Source organism: Pseudochaenichthys georgianus, chromosome 21 (assembly GCF_902827115.2).
Source record: "Pseudochaenichthys georgianus chromosome 21, fPseGeo1.2, whole genome shotgun sequence".
Taxonomy (NCBI): domain Eukaryota; kingdom Metazoa; phylum Chordata; class Actinopteri; order Perciformes; family Channichthyidae; genus Pseudochaenichthys; species Pseudochaenichthys georgianus.
In genome coordinates, this window is record NC_047523.1 from 17186121 (window position 1) to 17213042 (window position 26922).

Genomic DNA, 26922 nt, shown 5'->3' on the forward strand with positions numbered 1-26922 from the left:
TGTGGAGTCCAGTCTGCATAGAGTAGTGCACCTCTGGACAGTAGTTCTGTCCCGAGGTGCATCCCTCCTGGTATATGCGTCGCTCTCAGAGAAAGGAGACGTCTGCCGCTCCAAGGGATCAGTTTGTGTGCCAGTGTGTGTGACTGGAGACAACGCAACCTCCCTTGGCGGTTCATACATGATACTGTGGTCGTGTTGTCTGTCCTCACGAGGACATGGTGTCCTCTGAGAGAAGGCAGGAAGCGTTTTAGGGTGGGGAACACCGCTAAAAGCTCCGGGTGATTTACGTGCGCCCGCTGGAGGTCTCTGCTCCAGAGACCCCTCACCGGGCGACCTTCGTAAATACCCTATCAGCCTGTCAGACATGCGTCCGTGGTGACCACCTTCCGTGAAAGGACAGAACCCGTAGGCGCGCCCCGTACTAGAAAAGTTGGGTGTAGTGCCACTACGCATTTCATAATAACCAATACTCTCCGCACGCCGGGTTTAGTTTTATTATGAGACCCATGTTGAGCAGGTGCTTTACGAGGACATTTGTCTGCGTAATCTGACTCTGCTCGGCGGGCATTATAGATAAAACCCTCCTTTCTAGGAGAGAGAGAACCTCTCTCTCCAGAATGTGGGTTGACTCTCTCCGGGCTTGTGAATACAGATAGCCCGAGAAGCGAGGGGGGGTGACGGTGACTTGGAGTCTGTGGCTCCGTGTAACTGTCTTGAGAAACCCAAGCAGATATCGTGAGTATCTCCCGCTGTATGCTCCTTAGAGCCAGCTGAGATGTCACGTCTCCTCCCCTCTGAGTCTCTATTTGTTGTGTTATGGGGCCCTCCAGTGTCTGAGCACTGTGGTGCCCTATTTCGACAATCCCCACCGACACAGCGCATGCGTGTGGCGGTGGTGCCCCTACGGCTCCAGCCGGCACTGCGCATGCGCGTGGCGGTGGTGCCTTCACAGACCCGCCAGTAATCCGCCTTTTGAGAGATACCGTAGCTGCTCTCAGAAGGGGAACAATTGACGGGCTGTTTATTGGTTTTATTGATTTTCTTTTAATTTTTTTGAGCTGCGCCCTCGGCCTGAAACCTGGATGCGTCAGCGGCAAATGTTTTATAACAAAATAATCAACCATTGTGTGACATGTGTTTTTGCGGACTTGAGGATGGTGTTGAGGCATCTCTCGAGGCGGCGGGAACACATTCAGAGCTGGGGAATGAACTTCCAGCTCTGTCACAGAGGGGAGAAGGAGGGGCTGTCACGCCGCTCGCTTCTTCTTCCTCGACTACTGGTCGAAATTCTGGGTTGGCTGCGCCTGAGCTGCAGCCGGAACCGGAGATTTTCTAGGCCAGCTTGCCCTTGTCTCCAGCCTGGGCTGGGGACTCGGGGCGGGCTGCGACCTCTGCTTCTCCGGTGCTTTAAACCGAGCAGAGTTCGAGGCAGCTTGGGCGAAGGACTGCTGCTGCGAAGGCAGCGGCTGGACCCTTCGAGGGAGGCAGAGGTGGAGTGCCTCGTCCTCCTTCTTCTTCGTCTCACACCTCCTTCGAGAGCGGAGCCGAAAATTCCCTCGGGAACGATGGGGATATCCAGCACATCCTCCTTTTCCCGGTCTGGGAGGTTGGTGAGTTTGAGCCATCTCGCTCTTTCCTGCACCACCATGATCCCCATTACCTTGCCCGTGGCCTGGACGGCGCAACGTTGGACACAGAGGCAAATGTCCGTGACCGCTGCCATCTCATCCAGAGTGGCTGCCCCCGGGTTACCTGACAGGTCCTCGCAGAGCTCCGCTTGGTAAGTGGTTAGCAGCGAGGACACATTCAGGGCCCTGGCGGACAGCGCTGCAGCTTTGTAGGCCTTTTCAGTCATTGCTGACTGAAAACGGTCCGACTTTGCTTGCAGCGTGGGGTTCCTGCTCGGTGACGGGCCCACCTTCGGTAGGAGGTGGGCCGCTACCAGCGGTTCCATGGGCGGAATGCGGAGCAGGCCGAGCTTCTCCATTCCGTCACAGTCTAGGGAGGAGGCACCCTGGATTGGGACCTTGTTGCTGAAGGGCCGGTCTCTCCACGAGACCGACACCTCATCCAACATCTCCGGGAAGACCGGAAGGAGTTGTCTCTTTTTCCCCGCTGCTTGGGGAAGATGTTTTCCCTCGTAGCGGGACCTGGAGGTCTCCTTGGCCATTTCAGGCCACGGGACGTTGAGTCTGGCCGCAGCGCGTTTACACGCGGCCTGCAGGTCCATGCTCAGACCAGGCGAAGCTGGTGTGCTATCGCCCGGGAGAGCAGCCCTCGCTCCAGGCTTTGCAGCCTGAGCCAATGACATGAAGGTGTCCTCTTCCTGTTCATCCGACTCGGACAGGAGGAACGCCAAGGCGTCCTCTTCTTCGTCCTCCTCGTAGTCCAGCTCGAGGACATCCTCCGCGGGTGAGACCATGGTGAGGTCTAACCGGGAGCCCCAGCTTGGTAAAGCGCGGGGACCCGTTCCCGCGTGTCTTGCTGTCACCGGGTCCCGGCCTGCCAGGGCGCGGGATTCCGGTTCTGTAGCCATCGCAGATAATGAGCCCCAGACCGCACGGAGAGGGGTTCACTCTCTGTGGCGGACGCCCCCGTGTCTTGACTGCCGGTCGGCGGGTCCGTGGACATGGGGGGGTCCTGCTCCGACAGGCTAGCTTGTCGTGCTAACCGTCGGCGGAGGCTCTTTACGGTGAAGCGGACACAATGTCCGCACGAGCCGGGGTTGTCGATAGCGCCTCGGCGTGTTCCAGCCCGAGGCAGGACGAACAGACCTGGTGTGTGTCTGCGCCCGAGATCTTCAACCCGCAGCCGCAGAGTCGAGCCACAGAGTCCCTGACTCCTCTGGTGTGAGGGAGAGGGGCGTCCATCTTGTTCGCCTCGTGGCGTGGAGAGGGCCCGCTCTCGACAGGTAGGATGGGAGAAAAAGATGTTACCACCTTGTCCTTAAAAGGACGGTGTGGGTCTTTTATTCCCGGAGAATACTGACTGGTATGACAGTATGCTCTTTTAATCCTTTCTTCCTCCGTGGAGAAGAGAAAAGAAAAAACTTCCTCGCTACCGTGGTGTCGATAGAGAGGGAGCGAGCTAGCAACAGGTGTGCTGCTAGTTTAAAAAAATCAGACCTACCTTACTTTCTCGGGAGAAAAGGGCGAGGTCGATTTTAATACTCACTGCGTTAGTACCGTCTTCCTGCGAAGCAGAAGGAGTAGCCGGCAAGCGCCCGTCGACCGAAATGGGTATTTGGGTTCAGTCTGTGGACCGTTAAGCTTGTCCGGCTACTGTAGAGATGTGCTCTGAAGCGAGAAGAGGTGTTTGAATGACGCGTGCGTCGTGGCGCAAGCTACTTATAGGGGTTGAATTCCCTGACGCTGACGTCAAGATCACCAGCCAATCAGGATTGGCGTAATGAGATTGATGCTTCTGTTTGCTCCGCGATGAGGCGCATCCCATAGTGAGACATCGAACGGAGTGTTATGAATGAGAACAATAGTTCATGTGGTCTGTTGTTAATAGATAAATGTTAGGGTTCCATAAATGTATTTTGTGTCTCTATTCTGACATGTCTCCATGATTTAATGTTCAAAAAGCTCTTTCTTTTTCTCATACTGCCTGCGCTGCAGCACCTCTGTCTGAAACCAGAGCCCAGTCTGCTCTGATTGATTAGCTGGCCGGCTCTGTCGTGATTGGTGAACTGCTTATGTATTTTCCGTCCCTTAGCCCATCACGTACAATGTGTTGGAGAACTAGACAATAGAAGCGCTAGTGTTACATATTGCTCACATGTTCATGTTATGTGAACAGGAGGGAACTTTAGGATTTTAGCTTTTGCACACCATTTACATTTACAAAACCTATGCATGTAACACACTACAGGAAGGGGAAAACCACCTAAAAAGCACAATAGGGCCCCTTCAAATATTTCTATAACATCTGTAACATCCTTAAGATGTGATCATTCAATTCAAGATCTTATCGCAAAGACTGGAATAAAGAGGAAATGGTTCCCTTCTGTCAACAGAAAGAAAACAAAAAGTGAACTAGCTAGTTTTTTAATTTTAATTATGATTGTCTTTGCAGACCATTTACATGCACAAAAACCTATATAACACTCAACAGGGAAACTAATCATGCTTTGTTTTACTTTTTGAAGTTGATGGTGGGTATAGCAAGCAACCCCAGACTGAAAACACATTGTATGATTTCCTGAGTCAGCATTCTGCTAGCTCTTTGGATCAGAAAGACAAATGCCATTGACCTGTTTACAGCCTGGCAAGTTAGTATTCATTAAAACAATCAGAAACATAGAGTCGGGGGGGATAACATTTCTGCTGACATTTTAAGTACCAAAGGACATTAATCAAGAGCACTTCTACAGAAGTTACTGAAGAAAAGATTAAGGAAAGTCCAATGTTCTCACACAGTTGGAAAGAGAGCTTTAGTTAATTATGTTTTTTGAGAACTCTTCTTTTGGGAATTTCCACAGATCTTTAAAGCAGACAGTATGTGCAAATGTATCTGTATGAGCTATAATTCAAGAGATACATTAATTAGTTAAGCCTCTTGGAGCACCAGGTAAAATAATATGTGGTCATTAAACTCCAAACATTTCTTCCTGTACGTGTGAAGCTAAGGTTTGATATCCACAGAAAAGCGGCGGTCATCATATTACCTCCCGGGCAGAGGTAATCAAAGCTCAAACACCACTCTACAAATTCTAATTAAAAGTTCACATGGTTTCTCTCACCATGATTAAGGGCTGGGCGGTTGGGGTAGAAAAATGATGCATGGCGTATCCTTCATGTATTAATTATGTGCAAGTATTCCAGGCAAACTGACATCCTGCAAACGTGTGGTTAAGCACCTTTTCTTGTATCACACTTTTGCAGAACACCCCCAAACATCCTTTTAGATGGCGTAGCTAAGAATGTGTGCTTGTTTCTTCTCAGGAATGAATGAAAATTCCTCGGGAGCAGATTGAGGCCCTTTCTATTGTTGATATTTTGATCATTGCAATATGTTAGCATTATGGGGAACCACACATGTGAAGAGAATTTGATGCACGTTATTTACACTTCAGTTCCCATTAATCAAGTTAATTAGAGAGAAGTAAAAGATAATTGCTGCCTTTCACATACTGAGTACAAGTCAATGCAGCATCCTCTATTAGCTTGTTTTGAAACATTGTCTGTTCACTGATACTTTTTTCCATTTGATGTGCCAAATTAGACTGTGCAGGCTACACGGTATGCTCAGTCAGTCTATTTCTGTTCCCATAACACATTGGGCTTGTTATAGCAGCCCAGGTCCAGTCCCTGACTCCCTGCTGATCCTATGGTCAGCTAATGGCTAAAGATGATCTGCTTGTCAGCTAGTCTGATGGTTGAATCATGAATACTGACCAGAGCTGTCAAATGTAATTATAGAGATGCGTTGATCCAAAACATAATGTAAGTGTATTTCTGTTGTTGAATAAGTCAGGTCTCGTGGTAAATAAAAATTATGACAAACAAGGTTAGTTTATTCAGTCAGACATACTGCTGTATTGAATTTGAGCATATTTATATGTGTGAAACGGTTGTGTTATGTGTCAGGGCTGCTTTTCATTATCATTATCTGCATGGTTATTTATATCGACAAAAAGCAAAAGCCTTTGGGCAAATTCTATTCGATACATACTGTATCCCTGACAAATAAATCCCCTTTGCACAGAAACAGCAGTGATTCATTATGAACGTAATGCTAGCGCTATCTGTGGCAAGTTTTTAATCACCTCTTTATACAAGTATAGATTGGTGAGGTGATTTTCAATACTTTTTGTAATATATTGCCTGCTGATTAAAATAGTATTTTAATTCTAAATAAGGGTATTTATCCAGACTGCCTTTTTGTCACGACAGTAAACAAGCTCAGCGGACAGGAGGGTGATATATCTTTAGAAACTTTTCGGTTTCTGCCTAAACTAGCTTTTCAGGCCTCAGTTCCTTGGTGATGAGTAGCTTCTCTGGATAGTCTGACTGTCATTGAGTTGCTTTCTGCTTCTCAGGACTCATGCTGCCAAATCAGCCAGTGTGAGAGCATGATCCCTGATCAAGGAAATCCCTCCGAGCAGCCCTACAGCGAAACCCACCAACACCCTTTTCCCATCGCTGTCTGTTTATCATTACAGTGTTCTCTCCCCCAGTAAAATCGTATTGCAACTTTGTGAGCTCTTCATTTAAATCTCTGTGAACTACATCCCCACTTGACTTCTGAATAAGTTCAACATTACAACTTCACATTTGTGAAATTCAGTCAAAAGAAATTCCAACAGAGTTTGAAGGCTAGGGAGATGTAGTCCTAATGTAAAGTCACTTTGCCTAAACTTTGAATAATTACAAAACCATTTGGGCAAACTCCCCCTAAAGGCATTAGGAGACTTCTTAAGATCTGCAATGTGGTACTATTTCAACATAAGTGCAATTTCTGTCTAAGCATTTTGTGAAATTACTCTTTTACATAAATACTATTGATCATAATATTTAACAGTAAAAAAGACAGACATTTTCTGAAGCGCAAATATGAGGTTAATATTTATGTTTTTTAGTAAAATGTCTACAAAATAAGGGATAGCTGGACATGAATGTTGATTAATAACTTCAATTATCTGCTGCCTTTTATTAGAGCGCCATAGAGGTAAAAATGCCTATACATTAGTGTCAAGTCCTTAGCACTAATTAGCAAATGTTGACAATACAAAAACAATGACATTCACTAATTATTTCCATTTCTTCATATCTTCCTTTGATTGACCTTCTTCATACATAACTCCACTCATTAATGAATGAAGGAAAAACAGAAAAAGCCGTTTTGTGCAATAAATTGTTCTAAAGTTTGAGGCTTTAGCCGTCCAAGTTAGCCAAATTAAACAGCTTTTTCCCCGATATGTTTCTTATAATTATCCTGTCTCTAATAATGACAGTATGAGAACTAGTTTATTTTGCTTGAAAATGATCAGGAAGTGTTAAAATTGCAATGACATAAATGTTTTGTTTAACTCCTGTGGAATCATTCATCTCACTTCTTTAGTAAAGCTGAAAATTGCAAACGGTGAAGTCAACACTTTGATTAAGAAGTCACCCACAGAAAATATTCAACAGCCATGCTAAACAAAAAAAGAGAGTATGAAAGGCGAGCATTAGCAGAATTAATTACATTGGTTTGTTGTTCCCATTGAGGCCAATAGGTCGATCCAGCTCTGCCTCTACTTTCAACAACAAAGAATAATTCAGCTGCTCATCCCAGGGCGGGAGAAACTAAACTGATAAGTAACTCTGAATGAAATTTATGTTGCAGAGATATACCTGGTCAATGGCCAAATTCACAAACAAATAGATGCTGCATAACATCTCCAAACTTCATAAGTTACTGTATCAGTACCGTGTAAAAGTCATGTTTAAAGGGGCCTCATTATGCTTTTTGGGGTTCTCCCTTTCCTGTGGTGTGTCATATAGGTTTTTGTGCATGTAAATGTTCTGCACAGAGGGTGCACCATAGGGAGTTTCTCTCCCACACACTCCCTCAACCAACCTGAAATGCATCAATTGGATAACTTTGTTTAATGTTATTACATAGTGACATCACTATGTAACATGTGTGTTTATATTGGCTAGCACTCCAATGGCCTATGCCAAATGACGTGATAGGCTAAGGGGCGGGACATGTCTAAGCAGTTGACCAATCACAACAGAGCAGGCCAGCTAACCACCCAGAGCAGACTGGGCTCTGGTTTCAGACAGAGGGTGAAAAGAGGTATTTAGTTGTATGTATTTTGAAGCATTCAGGGAAAGGTGTGCCCCTTGCTCAAAACTCTGCCTGTTGAAGAACCTTTCAATTACCTATTTTCATGACTCTTTATTTTTTTATAAATCACTGAGCAGAAGAGAAGAGAAATAGTCTCTCTTGGGGATACAAATTACAGGTTACCCCTAACATTGGGAACAAACAAATAAATACAATTTAATTCAACATTAATACTGATACTATCAGCTTACTATCAGTTTACTTTATTGGTTTGATGAGCCTGCATGTTTTCAGTTTGATAAGTGATATAGATGATGACTCAAAGACTGGAAGCAATCCCTTAGTCATATGCTCTGTCCTCTCTCTTATCCACTCTTTCCTTGCAGCCTACATCCTATTTTCCGACTTGTCTGTTTCAGCACAGCAGATGATCAGAGGGTAAAATAAAATAAGCGTTCTTGATAGGCAGTGCTCTGCAATCACACAATGACTCATATGGGAGTTTTTTTTCTTTCTTCCAGGTAAGAATAAAATCCATTTCACCTCGTTGTCTCTCCAATGTGTTCCCCACTGGGCCAAATACACAGTAAATAGAGTAGGCTACTTTGACAGGTCCCTGTAGATGTGATTGTTCAAATACAGAGAATATTATTAACATTTTCCTTCAGTAAATTAGTCTCCATCTTTAATTTCCCTGAGGAGATAATTTTTAGGTGAAGTGAAACATTCATCGAGGGGCGGCGGGTACTGTAGGTTAGGGAAGGCCCAAATATTTTTGTCACTGCATTCTGGTAAAATAAAAAAATAATGTATAATGTTTGTGTCTTTGACATTAGCGCTGCTATGCAGCCACGAAGCCAGTTCAACATACCCTGGATATGTTTGAGTTATCTTAACTAACCCAAACAAACGAGATCTCGCTAAGCGGACGCTTGTTGTCAACTCGGTAAATCAAGCCAGGGATTCTCTGTTCGGCTGAGAGCGCATTCATGTGAAAGGGGCGGGGTTAGCTACATTTGACCAATCACAAACAGGGACAAGTGTACTGACAGCGCAGCGCCATACTTCATTAATAAAAAGTAAACTGATATTAGACAAATACAAACTTGGGTGCGTTCACACCAGCCTTTTATAGTCCGGTTGAATCGAACCCTGGTGCGTTTAGCCGCTTGGTGCGGTTCATTTGGGTCGGTGTGAACACAATCCGAGACCTCTGAAGTGAACTAAACAACCGGACTCTGGTCCGCTAAAATAGGTGGTCTCGAAGCGCTTGCTTGCGAACTCTGGAGCGGTTCATTGCTGGTGTGAACGCAGTCCGCACCAAAACATAGGAAGCGCAGTATTTACGTGTCACAAGAACGCGGATGTCTTCAAAAATCTTTAGCGAAAGAGTCTTTCAAGACATCCGCGGTTGTTTAGTTAAAGAGTGAAGCAGAATTAAGTGTTGAACAGTGTTGTGTAAAGTAAAAATTCTCCGTGAGCTAGCCTACATAAAAGTAAGAACACCTGTCGTCGGTGAAACGCCCCTCCTTACTGCAGAACGTCTCTCTATGTGTTATAAATAATGTTTTTTAACGGACGTTGTCTGATTATATAATCATATTCTTTCACACACATCACAAGCTACCCACAATGCAACACGCGCCATATATATATATATATATATATAAATACGCCATTTTCCTGGAGGTGCAAATATCCTGGAAGTGCAAATATAAACAGCTAGCTAACGTAGCCAGGCAGAGCGCACTAGGTTTTTTTTCTGAATTAACGACCGAAGAAATCGCTGCATGTCTTCGGATTACATCTCTGGACTTGAGGGGTGTGCTCTAGGTCGTTACCAGCGTAAACTAGAGCTGTGTGGGTTGTCGGATTGCCCTTACAGACTGCCTGCAGATGGAAAAACGACCCTCGAAAGTGGCCTTCGTCGATTTTGGCTGCATCTACGTCTAATTTCTGGAAACACCAGGTGAATACCCCACTTGTCACAATAATATTATCATGCCATTGCATATATGTGGTATTTTAGAGTTGACTAGATATTGATTAAGGCAATAGACTATGATATTCAGTACAGGAATCTTAGCAACACCTGCTTGCACCTCGCGTAAAACGGCGGATACCGGAAGTACGGTGTCGCCCTCGGCCCAATACCCGTATGTGTGTGTTAAAGAATGCGCGGGCCGCTAGTGTCTGTTGATCTCCAGATTAACAGCTGCATGAGAATAACCTGCCGAAAGTGCCGATGCTCCATGGCGGAGGCTCCGGTAGAAATTGCTGGGATTTGCGTTTTTACCCCCTTAATGTCTGATCAATGGTTCAACAGCATTTCCGTGTACATGACTTGTGTTTAAAGTTTATAGTCCGTTTAAATTTTGCCCGTGTGAACGCAAACCGAATCTTCTGAAAAATGAAACAATTGTAGCAAACTGTGGTCTGGGGCCTCATTTGGGGCCGTGCGTAGGATTCACGTGGGAAGGTTGCTTACGTAGTAGAAATCCAAAAAATAGGTACAGAAATGTTCCGACATTTACCGATTCACCAAACATTGCGTACCGGCGAGGAAAGTGCGTATAGCACTTCCTACGCTGGTTTCCCTTTATAAATCACAATCGACTCGAAATGCGGTGCAGCTTTTGCGGGCTTCACGTAACGCCCATATTTGCCTATAAATAGTCAAAGAAACTCCCATTCATTCATTCATTTTGACTGACTTTATGAAGAAGATCGCAGGAAATGACGACAGAACAGCTAAAAAAGACATCTCACACCGTGTCAGATTTTGGTTATTTTGGGGAGGTCGAGATAAATCATATTGTTTGGTGGATGCAGTTTGAACCAGAGTAGCAGCATGGAGGTCGGATCCGATCGTCACCAAAATAAATAAATAAGTGGTCCGAAAAAGGTTCATGACAAAAAAAATACACATAGCCTTCCTCAGGCAGTGTGTTTGTACCGGGACACCCCCTTGATGAGAGACTGTAAGAAATGATCGGGGAAACCCTCCGGGGTGGAGTCATGACGACTGGATCTGAATTATGTTTTCGTATTTGGTGGTTTGTGTCCCAGCTGTCGATCAGCTGTGCGCAGTCTCCACTGCAGCCTGTGCATCTCAACCCCCCCCCCCCCGCCAACTCTATATCCACCAGTTAAAGGAAATACAACTAATGTGTTTTATGAGCGACTTATCAAGTCTTAGCAAACGGCATAAAACATGATTAAACATGGTAGTATATAAAACCATGCTCGTATCTACAACCTATAGAAATGCAAAACCGCATCATTTATGAGAAAACATTTCATAACATTAACACAACATATTCGAGGTGGTTTTAAATAACATATCCGTATTTATTTATTTCTCCAAGTTATGTTTTTGTGTGCACTGAGGCGTCTCAAACAGGCGTTTGTTTAATCATTTTAAGATCGGCTTTAATCAATTTTTGAAAATGAATTCTTCATATGATAAATGAGAGGTAACATTTTGTTTATGGTATTATTTCCACATATTTCTCTCCATTCTTCCTTCTGCCAACGGTGTCGCAGTTTCTCGTCTCTCCCGTTGTTGTGCTTAGTGCGTACGCATGGGTTAGAGTTTGCGTGGAGGACCGCACATTTTCCCGCCAAGTTAGTATTTTATAAATCGCAAACATTGCGTAGAAACTGGCGTATGCCATTTTTTGAGCGTATATCCCTTTATACTGGTGCGCACCAGAGAAGCGGACTATTAGGTGTGAATGCACCAACATAAACATATAATTCAGGATACAAGCCACATAGTTGCACCTGCAAGGTGAATATAGAACAACTGGTTAAAAAATAAATAAACTACCGAGTGTTTGAAAGCGTACATTAACAGTTTTATGATATCACTGCCCCATCTAAGACACGAGTGGATCTGACTTTATTATTACATTTGAGTTGAGTGTTTCGTCAACCCAATGTGTTGCTTAAAATAATACTTCTGCATACAGTATGTGACACTGTAAGTGTTGCACGGCCAGATACGGCTCGAGAAGCTGACTCAGAAAAGGAAATATATGATATATATTATGATATCGTATGATCAATGATCTGATTGATGATGTGATATGAATGATAAGTGCGACACATCGGCGTCTTCTCTGCATACGGCAGTTTAAACTGTATTTCCTTTATCCTGTAATATGACTTGATAGATGTAAACTCTGCACACTGAGTTGATCTCTTTTCTATAGACGCCGGCAGCGTCAGTTATTTAGCCTTCCCAAACCTGAGCCTCACGCGCCGCCTATGCATTCACCGCAGGAAACAAATATCATGTCATTAACTATCAAACAGAGGAGGACATGGTGATAGAAACCGAGTGAAACTTGCAAGAAGAAATGAGAAATCTATAGGTTACCTACGTAACCCCAGTCCTCAGAGTAACATGAAGTGAGATGTCTCACTATGGGATGCGCCTCATCGCGGAACAAACAGAAGCATCAATCTCATTACGCCAATCCTGATTGGCCGGTGATTCTTGACGTCAACGTCAGGGGAAATCACCCCCTATAAGTAGCCTGCGCCACGACGCATGCGTCATTCAAAATAAGCACCTCTTCTCGCTTCACCATAGCAAGGAGGGCCATCTGGTGAGACATCTCACTTCATGTTACTCTGAATACTGGGGTTACGTAAGTAACCTATAGTTCTCATTCATAACACCGTTCGATGTCTCACTATGGGATATTGTAGCTCCCGTATTGCCAGACGAGCTTATCTCGAAGATCACCGATCAACCAGAATTTAACAGGTGGAGTCCCGACTCAACAAGGTGCCCAGCACTGCTCGGGCCACGCTTGGAGCGGAGACGTCCAGCCTGTAAAAGCGGACAAAAGTGAGTGGCGAAGACCAGCTTGCCGCTGCACAGATATCCTGGATGGAAACACCCTTGAACAAAGCCCAGGATGTAGCCAGGCCCCGAGTCGAGTGAGCCTGCAGACCCAAAGGTGCTTGCAGATTCTGACTCGTATAGGCCAAAGCAATCGCCTCCACGATCCAGTGGGAAAGACGTTGCTTAGTAACAGGCTTACCCTTGTGAGGTTTAGCCCAGGACACGAAGAGTTGGTCATTAAGACGAAGCTCTTTTGATCTGTCCATATGCAAAGCCCGGACTGGACACAATAGATCCTGCTGCTGCTCCCCGGAGGAAACCAGCTGCGGAGGAAATGCCTCAATGTCAATCGGGGTACACGAACCGACCACCTTTGGTGTAAAGGCAGGGTTGGGTTTCAACAACACTCTCGTTTGCCCTGGGGCGAACTGAGTGCATGAGGGATGTACAGACAGTGCATGGATATCACTGACCCGTTTAGCGGATGCCAGGGCCAGTAACAGCACTGTCTTGAGTGACAGATGTTTCATGTCAGCTCCCTCCAGGGGTTCAAATGGGGTCATTTTGAGCCCATTTAAAACCACTGCCAGGTCCCATAAGGGCACCAGCGACCTGGAGACAGGGAGGAGCCTGCGCGCTCCCTTCATAAAACGGCAAACCAAAGGATGTTGGCTAGCCGTCTTACCCTCAAAGCCCACATGGCATGCAGCAATAGCAGCCAGGTACACCTTGATCGTTGAAAAAGCTCTGTGTTTATCGATCAAGTCCTGTAGAAATGATAAAATCACCCCGACAGGACATTGAAAAGAGATGTGTCCTTCTTGAAGGCACCACTCCTCAAACACCCTCCACTTACAGTCATAGAGGGACCTGGTGGAGGAAGCTCTCGCACTCTGAATAGTGTTCATCACCTTCTGAGGGAGTCCCACTGTATTCAGATTGTACCACTCACGGGTCAGGCCCATAGTGCCCTGCGCTCTGGGCGTGGGTAAAGGATCGCCCCCCCCCCCGCCTGAGACAATCTGTCCCTGCGTGGTGGGGGCTGCCACGGCTGCCCGCACAACAGCTGATATATCCCCGCCAGCCCGTATATTGCGGGCTAGGGTGGAAACATCAGAGTACGTGTGTGGCGTTGCTCTTTCACTCTGGCCGGAGTTAAGGGGAACAGAACCAGGGGTGGGAACGTGTACAGAGGACCCGGAGGTCAATCGTGTACGAGTGCGTCCCCGCCTAACGGTGCGTTTAAATCGCGCATTAAAGAGAACAGCTGTCATTGAGCATTTGGGTCAACAGCTGTCATTGAGCAGCGTGGGTCTTTTTCCTCTCAAGGATATTACCTGGTATGGTAATATTCCTGTAATCCTTTTCTCCTCCGTGGAAGAGAGAAGAAAAAAGTGTCCTCGCTACCGTGGTGTCGGTAGTGAGGGAAAAAACACAAGTTAGCAACTGGTGTGTTGCTAACTTGAAGTCAAAACCTTACCTTACTCCAGAGGAAGAACGGCGAGGTTGACTATAATACTCTTCTGTGAGAGAATCGGGTAGCCGGCTAACGCCCGTCGACCGAAATTAGCTTTGGGTTCAGTCTGTGGACTGTTAAGCTAGCCCGGCTACCGTTCGAGATGTGCTCTGAAGCGAGAAGAGGTGTTTGAATGACGCATGCGTTGTGGCGCAGGCTACTTATAGGGGGTGATTTCCCCTGACGTTGACGTCAAGAATCACCGGCCAATCAGGATTGGTGTAATGAGATTGATGCTTCTGTTTGCTCCGCGATGAGGCGCATCCCATAGTGAGACATCGAACGGAGTGTTATGAATGAGAACTTATCAGTTGGTAACCTATTTACTTCCAGCTCAGTCTGCAGCAGGTGGTATACGCAGTTGTGCTGACAAAGACAGAGCACTCCAGCATGGAGAGCAGCTTGTCAAGGAAACTGCTCCATGAAGAAGATGAACACAAAAGAGGTTTTTGTTTTGTTTTAGCTTTTAGTTCCCTCTGTATATTCTGCAGCTTCTCTCTGGACTCACAGTGAATTGGTCTGGCTGAGACCTTCAGGCTTACAGTGTTTTTTTGTTAAACAAAGAGGAGTTCATCTCATTAAAACTATTATAATTACAATAAGCATGGCGTGTTTTGTTAGCAGCAAATAGCCTTTTTTATGAATGGAAAGTACAATAAAGCATCCTCACTAGAGACCGTTTATAGAGCATATTAAGAACCCTGACAAAAAGAAGGAACAAAATGATGGAGAAATAATGCCATGCGCCACTACGAAGATTCATTTATTTTGTAGTGTGTAGCAGAGGAAGTCAGATGCTTTGTCCTTCATTCCACGCAGCGCCAACTTATTTTTATGGTCTCTTTAAGTGCTTGACCTTCACACGGACACGCCTAACCCACAAAGTACAAGGTCATGACATCAGCCTCAAAGCTCAATACTTGTAACTTCCAGTGAAACATCAAAGAGCAGGACATGCTACTGACTGGCTCTTCTTGCAGCTGATTTGCTGGAAATCTTTGCACTTGGGCCTGTTTGCAGCAGCGGAACAGGAAAAGCTCCTGTCAGCAGGTTTAATCTCATTTGCATTTAAGGAGTTGAAGCTGTCGACTAATCACATTTTGGTAATGTGGCTTTTTTGGCACGGAGGTATGACTGTTCCTAAAATTCCTTCTGAATAGTTTGCTAGAGTTTCTATTTCAACTCATCTGCAAGACTAACTGTCCTTGTGTAGGGAGCTATTAGCACAGAATAAAGAGTGCGTATGTGTTTCCTTGTGTACGAAAAGGACAGTTCACAATCATTTTCAAAAGCTGGAAAGATGGAAGGACACTATTCTACACATGGAGCTTTATTAAACATAAATTACAAGCTCAAGCAATGGCCTTTATGTATTTCAATCTTAGTATTAATTGAACCTGCAGGAGTAATTTAGTAGTGAGATGACCTTCTGTCTTTGATTCCAATCACTTACAGTACACAATGGCGCCTCCAGACTTGATTTTCCCAGTAGCTACAGGAACTCTTTCTAATTACTTCTGTCCTCAGTTACAAGCTAGTCAAACCTGTTTGTCTTTCCCATTTTCGTCCTTCAAGCCTCTAATAGAGAAATTAGACTGTGGGAGATTTGACCAGAATTGGAACGTTTTGTATGAGGGTGATGTGAAAAGCCTGCGCTCTTGAAGGGGACTTGAAAGGATAGCTCTTCTGTGAGAATATTCCCATGGGATTAGGGATCTGACTGCTAGGGAATCTCTTTCCTTGTAGCTCTCATGAGACAAGCCGCCAGCCTTTTTGACAGCCTCAATCAGCCAGTCAGAAGGAGGCACACAAGTTCAAAATGAGATCTCAATTGAATAATAATGCAAAGGGCTTTTGAGGAGGCACGTCAGATTGTGCGAAGGTCGCTTTGATGGATGCAATGCTCTGTTTACTCTAATAAATATGGTGATTTGACTGCTGATCAAATTCAAATTAAACAAAGCAGAGCATCCATTCTTTTTTCACTTCACTGTTTGGGTTTTCTGTCAAAGATAAGCCAAAGGCCCTTTTTAACAAATGTAAATGTGTTTGGGATATACTGTAGAACAGGGGCGGATCTACGGGGGGGGGCAAGGGGGGCAGCTGCCCCCCTAACTTTTGTTTCCCTAAAACTGTACTAAAACAAACCTACACTATTGCCACAAGCTTCTCAAGCAACAAAACAAGCATTACATTAGTTAAAATTGAATCATTTTAAATATCATTTTAGGCCCGTTAAAAACGCAGCTACGGCCCTGCATTAAACTGCGGAGCGGCGTTCACACAGACCGCGGCTCACACTGCTGCAGAGAGGGAGCGAGCTGTCCCAGCACCTATGGATCAGCTTCCCCTGGGAGCATTTCCCTTTCCACTAGTTTTGTTTTTACTAAGGACGAGAGCTTGAAACTAAATATTAATAAAACGCTGCCGTTTGAATCGATAGCGTTTAACAGACGGGCGCTGTTTGGGGCGTTACGTTACAAAATACTACGCAGACAGCGTTAGCTGGGAGATCGATCACTTTGCTAAACTACGCGGTAGCCTACTATTAAATCCACGTAAACTACACATCACAGCCATGAGGCCAGATCAATGAAACCAGGATACATCCTTTACCGTAAAAACTGGATCCAAACACAGCTGCCTGTGTGCGCTTGATCAATACTTTCTGATGTTATATTTATGATATGCTACATATTAGCAAGGCTACAAGCCCTAACGTGTAAAGTTATACAAGCATTTGTACCAGTGCTTTTCACAAGTAGACTCTTGCAGGCCGTATAGGAGTGATTCAACAACAACAAAAAGACATATGAGAAGTGATCAGGACGAACAGAAAGAGGAAAAGGAAAAGAGAGATGAAGAGACCAGGAGGGTCAGAGCAGGAGGAAGAGGAGGAGATGAAGAGACCAGGAGGGTCAGAGAAGGAGGAAGAGGAGGAGATGAAGACATTAGTGAAGAAGAAGAAATATATGTGAGGAATAAAGATGAAGTATCAGAAAGAGGGCCAGAGACAGGGATCAGGAGGCAGAGGAGACTCCAGCTGGACCACATGGTATGTTGTTATTCTCCTTACATGTTCCATTACAGCAGCACAATCTAGCAGCTCTTAGTATTGACAAATATTGATTGAAATGTGTTGCTGCACAGGTCACCTGTAGCTCTCTGAAGAGATGGGTGATGTTATTTGTGTACTTAATTATAATGAAGTACTTACAGTATGCAGAATTCTGAGTATTCTCTGAATTGGGTGCCTTTTGGGTCTTTATATCTTTGAAAAATGAAACCAAAATGTTTGGTCATAACATCTGGTAGTGGACTACTTACATGTTCCCACCTCAGGCACAACATATAAATAATTAGGCCTACTAGGAATTTCCTTGAAAAAATGTAACCGGGTTGAAGTTTTTGACAAAAAGTAGGCATGAGACCTTGTTTAGCTAAGATATGGCACCACATGGAAGTCAAGGACATTACAAAATTGTAATATTTTGCAAAACTATTAATTATTTACTATTATTAATTCATATAACAGAGTTGAAATGTTGAGCTTGTCAATCTTAATCTGAAAATACAAAAACTGAAATATAGGTAAGAGAAGAAACTGACACTTTTGTGATGTAATTCCCTCAATGCAGATCACACATGGACTGATCCATTATTTGAATAGGAGGGTAAATGGTATGGCGTGACGGGGTTGAAACAAACTGAGGGACAATATTGCAATTTCATAGATAATTCAAGTATTTTTTCAGAATTGATTTTTTATCAGTTAAAGTTGACAAGCATATGATTATATTAGCAGCAACATTTTGGGATAATTGGCCATTTTGATTTGTTTAATATTAAATCAATATGTAATAATGCTTAGTGAGGACATGCAAATATGTCTGTCTAAGACAACCAATTTTTTTTAAAACAAAATATATTATTTAATTTTACATTGTAATGCAAAACAACCTGTTCCATTAATTCATTGCTTTAAAATACATTTGGTAGTTTCCTTTCATTTAAAATGGTTGAGGTAAGCTTGGGGGACTCAAAGGGCACCCGATTGTTTGTCTGAACACCTTGTTTCTCTTGTGCATTAAGAACACTTGTGTTAGGGCATGAATTAACAATAAATAGGTTATATACAGTATACAATACCACGTACTGTCCGCCCTCCTATGCCACCCTGGCATGACCTCTTGCCTCCCCTTTTCCCCCCCATGTAAAATGTTCTAGAACCGCCACTGCTGTAGAATATATTTTGTAATTGGAGCGACGCATTACAATCTCAGATCAATACCGAACATTGAAATTGTATTCACCTCCATCCTAATCAGGCTCACTCTGTGTACTACATGTAGCCTACCCAGGGGAGATGTGTGGGGAGGCCGATAACAAACCATATATTTCTTATTTCGATTTTTAATAGAACAGTATTTATGCTCATCTGGAGGAATTTACTGAATTTGAAATGCCCAGCTGCATACTTGATACTCTTTGAATGTAACAGGAGAAACAACTTGAAAGCTTTCAGTGTTTACAAAAGCAGGAAGGAAACATTTAAATCAAGAGTTTCACTTCAAGCGTTTGTGTGAGAGGAAGTAAAAGCTCGCCAGGATGTGGATGTTGTCTACAGTATAAGCTCCTGTGTTTGTACTGAAGGTGTTTTGGACAGTCATAGTTAAAAGAAAACTATAGCTTGTTCACTTATAATTTACTTCTATTTACAGAAGGGAATAATTTCCTCTTTATTCCAGGTTTGCGATAAGACAGTTAGAACACATCTTCAATCATCACATCCAAAGGGTGCTATAGACATATTTGAAGAGGCCCTATTCTGCTTTTTGGGCTTTTCTCTTAATGTCGTTTGTTATATAGGTAAATGTAAATGGTCTGCAAAGGCTAAAATCCCAAAGTTCCCTCTCTCCCACACACTCGCAAACACCTCCATTGGTCTCCTTTGTTTATATCTGCGACATAGTGACATGACTATGTAACTCTCACATTTCTATTGGCTAGCACTCCCACACATTGTACTTGATGTGATGTGTGCTAAGGGGCGGGACATCTCTAAATGGTTGAACAATCACAACAGAGCCGGCCAACAATTAAAACTTGTCGGACACTTAAGACACTAAAATTACAAAATAATTTGGATTGGATATTTTGACAAGTTTGTCATATTTTTCACTACAACAAAACGTCTATCATTACTGCAACATCGCTTATTATTTTTGTTTAATTTGCATACACAGATAGAGGTCAGTACAGTGGACAGATATTCAAAAGGTGTTTTCTTGTATATGCATGGGCTTTGATGGCATAGTTGCACATTAGCCACTACAGTGGACCCTATTGCATCATCCCATACACTGCCACTCAGTGGCAAGTCAGTGTAAGTGCATGATACATTTCTCTAGACCAAGATGGATGACAGACAGCCAAATGGACCAAGGGTGTTTCTCAATGTCGAGGAAGGATCCTCCAGAGCCACTATTTCAAAGATGCTACATTATCGAATCCCGCCGAAGGACTGTTCCAATGTTCAGGTTCCTTGGAATTATACCGAGGACTGAATCCTTCGTTGCGGGAAATTTCTAGGATGCACCAGTGTATCCTCCGGTATACGGTCTTAAAATCCCCACAATGCTTTGCTCACGGACCAATTTCCAAAATCTTTGGCAGAAAATGTAAGGCGGGGCCTCTCATATGACTCACACCTGCACACTTGCTAGCCTGTCCCACTCTTCGTTCTCCGAATGAAAGGAAGGATTATTGCCTAGCATCTGAAAGAACTGACTCGTAGGGACATGTCCTACCAAGGAAGCGTCCTCGACATTGAGAAACACCCCTCGTCACTCGTCGATATCTTGCCAATCCTTTTATGGAAAGCGCCCCCTGCAGGCATACAAATATTGGTGACATCAAGTAACCACTAAGGAGTCATATAATTCATAAATTGTCAAAGTATTGATTTTATGTTGGGAGGACATTATGATTAATCATCTGTCCACTAAAGTGGACGTCATGCATCACTGGCTATATTACAATTCATGCTGTTACTGCTACTGTTGTTCTTGAAAATGCTTCATCTGCAATATCTTTTTGGGCCGTAAATCAATATATTTATGTTATTATAATGTGATTTTAAGGTTGAACATCTTTATTTATCATTTTTTCAATATTTACATTTCTTCAGTTCAAACTTAAACGCATGCGATCCACTAAAGTTAAAATCTTGTTTTTCATGCCCCAAGAGCAATAAAAACACTTGGTAAAAAAATCCTGACTGAGGTTGTCATAATTCATGCATGAAAGGGTTAACTTTACCTTACAACAATAATGAGAGAGAGGCTGGTTCAATGAAAGGGAATTGTGTAGTAGGGTTAGGGTTGGGTGGTTTATCTGCCATTTCCATAAAGCACTAACGATAATAGGACTTACTAATAAACCCCATGACAATCTAGAATTTCAAACTGTAGCTGTTTTTTTCTTTTTATCAGTTTGTCAGCTGCTCGCACACAATGCTCTGACATCACTGAACGGCAGAGGGTTTTGTTCAGAGGGGGCAGTGCAGCACAGCAGTTTCCTGACCCATGTGAATCATTGCCTATTTACTTTTAAAGCTCTATGGAGCAGAATAATCCATCCATCTTCTCCCGCTTATCCGTGGTCGGGTCGCGGAGGTAGCAGTTCCAGCAGAGCGCCCCAAACTTTCTTTTCCCTGGCGACATCAACCAGCTCTGACTGGGGGATCCCAAGGTGCTCCCAGGCCAGCGAAGAGATATAATCCCTCCACCTGGTCCTAGGTCTACCCCTTGGTCTCTTCCCAGCTGGACGTGCCTGGAACACCTCCCTAGGGAGGCGCCCAGGTGGCATCCTAACTAGGTGCCCGAACCACCTCAACTGGCTCCTTTCGACGCGAAGGAGGTCATAGGGAAAAATCTGCTTTTTTGTAATGAAAGCATTAAAATACAAGTGAGTTCTTGTGAGTTGTATCTCCAAAGTTGTTAACAAACAAGCCAACTCTTTTGCCAACACATTTGCGTGTTTCCATTCGTTTCTTATATCATTACATAGAAAGTAAGACCTAATGACTCAAAGTAAACCTGTTATGCAGTATCAACATGAGCAAAGAGTTACTATCCAAGCTGGATCTGAGTTACAAGACTACGGTGATTTCTAGCAACTCCTAAGTCCGCACACAACACTTTGTAATTCCAGATTTTGCCAAACGGCAAGATAACCCACCCAAGACACATATAGTGATGTATGTCCATCGAGCGATGGGGGTTGGAGAAATGGGAGAGGGGGATTTAAATAATAGCCATAATACTTTTACAGTGGTTTAAATATGGCCTTTATTCTGTTGGAGAACTGTAGATGACTTTGTCTATGTATTAGCCGTGCTTATTTTGTCATCAGGGCTGCAGATGGTGCAAGGTTTTTGAATAGTTTCTTCTGTCCAAACGTTATGTTATAACACTTGCAAAGTTGTTACAAAATGAATGCATCACCTTTCCTTCTGGATTGTATTGCTATTAAACTACTAGTTCTAACAGTTACTCTACTCAATCTTTAGCAAGTAGGATAGTGCTACATCTTCATAGCTGTAAAAATAGCTTAATGCAAAATTAAACTAAAATGAAAGTAAATGAAAGGAGTTAGTGTTCACAGTCCATTCAGGTCGTAAGGAAAAACCATGTGCTTGTATGTGGTTTCCATATTCAATTTGAATTCAGCTCCACCTGAGTATCATATTATGTCAATGCGTGTCAAATAGAATCTCCAATTTCCTACAATAACCTGTTTTCTCAGCATGTCATTTACAGCTGATAAGCTCCGTTAGAGGTCCCTATACAAATAGCACGGGCTACATGATGCGTCGGTATATATCTGTATATTCTCTGGTGCATAATTCAATGTCTCAAATGTCAAAAGAACGCATCTCCTGGCCATTTTCGTACATGGCATTTACTGAGCATAACAAGGCTCCCAAGAGCATATAATGGCGCGTTTCCACTACAGCGCGGAGCCCCGTTTAAGAGGGCTGTGACGTCAGCGGCCCGCTTTTGGTTGCGTTTCCACTTGGCCTAGTACCGGCTAGCGGGTCCTAATTCACAGTTTTTCTGGCCCCATAAAATCAGGGTTCTAGGGCCAGGAACAACCAGGCTGTGACGTCACTCTCGACTGCTGATTGGTCAGAGAGAATCGTCGCAATATATGCGACGCGTCGCATATAAATATATATATATATATATATATATATATATATATATATAGCGAAGCTTGCAGCATTTTTATAAACAGCATTTTTGTTGAGGATCAACAAAAATTACAAAGAAAAGCACACCGTGGTCCGCCGAGGAAGTTACGACGTTCCTACACTTTATTGCAGATGACAAGATCCAGCGGGAGCTCGACGGGACAACTCGCAATATGAAAGTATTTCAGGAGGTCTCTACACTGATGTGCGGAAGCGGTTACTCGAGGACTGTCTTGCAGTGTAGGGAAAAACTGAAAAGATGAAGAGTGAGTATCGCGTAGTGAAGGACAACAACAAGCCGATCGCTCCGCCTACACTGCGTTACTATAGATAATACCCAAGTTTCTAAACTGTGATGGAGACGTGCCATAAGTGGGCCAGTCCTAACGAGCGAGCCAGTCCTAACGAGCAAGGCCGTGTAGTGGAAACGCGCCATAAGAGTTGGATCTCTGGATTGTTCCTCCAGCAACACCATGAAAAACAAGCTTGACTCATTTTATAAAACAATGTTATCATCCACAAGGTACAATATGGACTGTGAAAGTAACAGCTGACAGGGCGCTTTGCTGCACAACGAAGATAGTATAAGTGTAACGAGATATTGTACGCTTGCAACAGGCTAAAGAAATGCATTTGTCTAATGTGTTTGTATTCCAATGCCACTGTTAAAGCGAAAAAGCCCTCTGTAAATTATTCAGTGCAATTTGGTTAAATGTGAAGTCCTGGTGAAGCGGTTTCTGCACACTGCCGCTTTTGAGCTTATTTTTCAGAAACAACAGAAGCTCACTGCGGCAGTGATGTTTGATTTCAGCTTTGATGGTGCAACTGTGTGGTGAAATATACTCAGACTGAAATGAAATGTAAATGTTGCCTGACTGTATCACCCCACATATGGGTTCTTCTTGCAGTCACAAGGCCCCTGGAAAGACAGGAGCTCCAGCCCTGTAAACTCTTTGAATAATCCATCAGGGGCTGAGAGAGATCCCTCTCATTAAGAAAAACCTTTATTGATTTCTCAATCTTTTGAAAATCGTTGCCCCTCAGCTCAAAGTTCCCACATAATTTCGATGAACATTAGCCGGCTTTAATTATTCAACCCTCAAGGGAACACTGGCAGGATTTATGAAAACGACAGATATCATTTTTATGATTAAAAGCAGAAGAAATATGAATGAAACAGGTAAGTGAATCTTGAAATACTTAAAAAATACAAATACTTTCTTCTAATCAAAATGTTCACTGCAGTCTTAAAACTGTACACACTTTCAAATGTATTTTTGAAAGAATGTAGAATATCAAAAGTTTCTTCTCAGGGAAACAGATACCTCACTATCTTGAACTAGTTGGATTCCCATACGGTGTTTTTGTTCTTTTATAAGAAGGAGAAGCTTTGATGCACAATACAGCCCCATTTGGGATGTGTCTAAGAATAAAGCAGCTATTTTCCTGTTTGTTAAACTAAGCTGTGAAAAACACAAATACCTTCTGATAGGTGAACCTCAGCGATTTAAAGACTTTCTGCAGAAAACTTCATTTCAAAGATGCCAAACGAAAACCAGAGAGGGGATTTGACTTCTTCAGACGACTAAGGGTGTTTCTCAATGTCGAGGAAGGCTCCTCCAGAGCCACTATTTCAAGGATACTACGTCATCGAGTCCCGCCGAAGGACTGTTCCAATGTCCAGGATCCTTGGAATTCTACCGAGGCCGGTGTCATTCGTTGCGGGACATTTCGAGGCGTAACATGTGTTTCCTCCGCGGCCTTAAAATCCCCACAATGCTTTGTGCATGGACCAATTTTCAAAATCTTTGGCGGAAATCGCGCTCCATATGACGCACACCTGCACACCTGTTAGCCTGTTCCACCATTCTTCGTTTTCCGAGGCTAGGAAGGATTCTTGCCTCGCTTCTGAAGAACCTGGGTGTTTCTCAATGTTGAGGACGCTTCCTTGGTAGGACATGTCTTCCGAGTCAGGTCCTTCAGAAGCGAGGCAAGAATCCTTCCTAGCCTCGGAAAACGAAGAATGGTCGGAACAGGCTAACAGGTGTGCAGGTGTGCGTCATATGAGAGGCCCGCCTTACATTTTCCACAAAAGATTTTGGAAATTGGTCCGTGCACAAAGCATTGTGGGGATTTTAAGACCGCGGAGGATACACATGTGCAGCCTCGAAATTTCCCGCAACGAAGGACTCCGGACTCGGTAGAATTCCAAGGATCCTGGACATTGGAACAGTCCTTCGGGCGGGACTCGATGACGTAACATCCTTGAAATAGTGGCTCTAGAGGAGCCTTCCTCGACATTGAGAAACACCCTAAAGCTGACTCTGGATGAGCACCATGGCTTGCTGCTGTGTTTAAATGCAGATGTATATGAAAGTCAAAAATAAATCCAATTGTAACGCTCTGTTGTGGAGGATATCAGCATTCTGAGGCTGTATATGACCCCTTACATTTTAAAACAACATTTAAAAAAGGAAAAACATACAGTGTGCACATTTTCACTCGCCTGCCGTTATATTCTTAAATCAATTCTCCCCAAAAACTTAAACTAGTTATTTGCAATGAACAGCAGAGCAACAACTAGAACAGAAACTCTAGATCAATGCAAATCACATTGTGCTTTACCAGAAGACAGCGCTGATGTGTTGTGGATTTAATAAGCAGCGACAACATCAAGTCCTTATCTTATGTGATGCCTCCTATAGAATTCTTCTCACACACAGAGATATGTAAAATGGTTTGCTACCTAATGTAGTTGAAGTAAAAAGCCTTACATGATTACATGGTGGTTTTACCTCTATTCTGGAGGACTGCCTCTCAGTGCAGTGTGAGTAATTGATAAATGTATACCTCGCTGTTAAAATGCCAAGTATGGCTGTTTACAGCGGTCGTCTTTGAAATGTCCCTTTAAAGAGTTAAATAATAGTTCCATTAGCAGCAGTGTTTCAACGCTACATTCTGCTCTCCAAGACGCTGATGAAGGTCAGGCTTAAAAGGCTCCAGTTTTCTTTTTCAGCCAGAGGCTCCCAGCTTAGCCACAGCTCTGGGAGCTGCCTCACACAAAAGATTTACCCCACAATGCTGCTGGCCTAGATATACACACCAAACACACAATAGGTTGGCTGTGCATAATTTAGAGCACATCCTTTCTACGTTGACAAGACCAAAATAAAAAACGAAGCTTGTCAGCCATTTTAAGAATTCAAAGATTATGTCTATGGTGGTGATGGGAAAGTTAAATAATTTGCCAACATAAACGTAGTACTGTATGTGATATAAAGCCTGGAGCTGCCGCAGAAACAGTGAGACTCACATGACTCCGAGGAATGTTTGCTCATTTACAATATACCAAATACGTACTCGTTCTGCAACACAACACCTTTTATTGTGCAACTTCTTCAATAGAAGTGTCTGTTGTTGGAAGATACAGTGCCTCAGTTTCCCCTGGAGTCAAACAGTCATAAGGAGATGGATGACTGAATATATTCAAAGATATTAGGTTGGAGATTTCCTTCTGAAAGTGGTTTTATTTCGAGTCAAGTAACAACCCATAAGCCTTCTTAGCTCTGCAAGGATGTCAAATCCTCACTCTTGGTGTTCCGGTAACATCCCCTTTGAACATACGCTGTTTCAAGTGGAATTAATCAATCTCTTTATCACTTGGGCAGTGTCATTACCCAACCACAGAGTGAGAAATGAAAGTGCTAATCGCACAGCAAGTGGGGCGGTTGTGTGGGAAGGCCAAGTTTCCCTCTTAGAGCTGCTTTCGGAAATGCGTTTTGAATTGAATTTGTTAATCATGTGAAGGATGAATCGTGAGATTACCTCAAATATCTTTAAAAAGAGAGTAAGGAGGTCATCAGCTTTCAATGATGTTATCGAAACGTGATCCTATCAGATACATGCTAAAGTTTGTGAATAATACATTGCAGAGATGCTCACAAAAGCGTTTGAAACACAAGAAGCACGTTCAAATCAATATTTTTAGACTCAACATTTACAACAAAATAAATGTACTGTGCAGCATGCTGTTTTGTATTGTATGACATTATTATTTGCCAGGTCACAATGTCTCATTGACCATGTCACATAACTGCAGCACACACTTCATTATGTTAACAATTGAAGCCTCGCTTGTCACCACGGGGCTGGAGATGGATAGTCGGCCAGAAAGAAGGTATTAATATGCTAACTGTCCAGGCGTATGGCCTTCTGGCATGATGATGTCCACTAGCATCCTAAAGTTTATGCCCCCCAACAATGTGGATCAGAAAGAGGAGGATTACTTTGCCCGCAAAAGTGGTTGCACTAAAAATGACTGGATTTGTCTCCTATAATGAGAACTAAAGACTGAGTCTTAGTGTGTATAGCATATCCAATGTGCTGCATTTCCAGTTCAACTCTGTGAACCTTACCAGGTTCAGAGAGGGTGTCCTATATAAAGGTAAAAGTATTTTGCAGAGCATTGGAGCAACCTTGGCAAATTACAAACTCAGTGTAGTTGTATAA

The 26922-nt window shown here is 43.5% G+C and overlaps 1 protein-coding gene across 1 annotated transcript in view; it reads right to left on the reverse strand.

The window, feature by feature from the left end:
- Positions 1 to 26922, reverse strand: part of thsd7ba (thrombospondin, type I, domain containing 7Ba) — a 198125-nt gene that overhangs the window by 164195 nt on the left and 7008 nt on the right. The window lies entirely within an intron of this gene.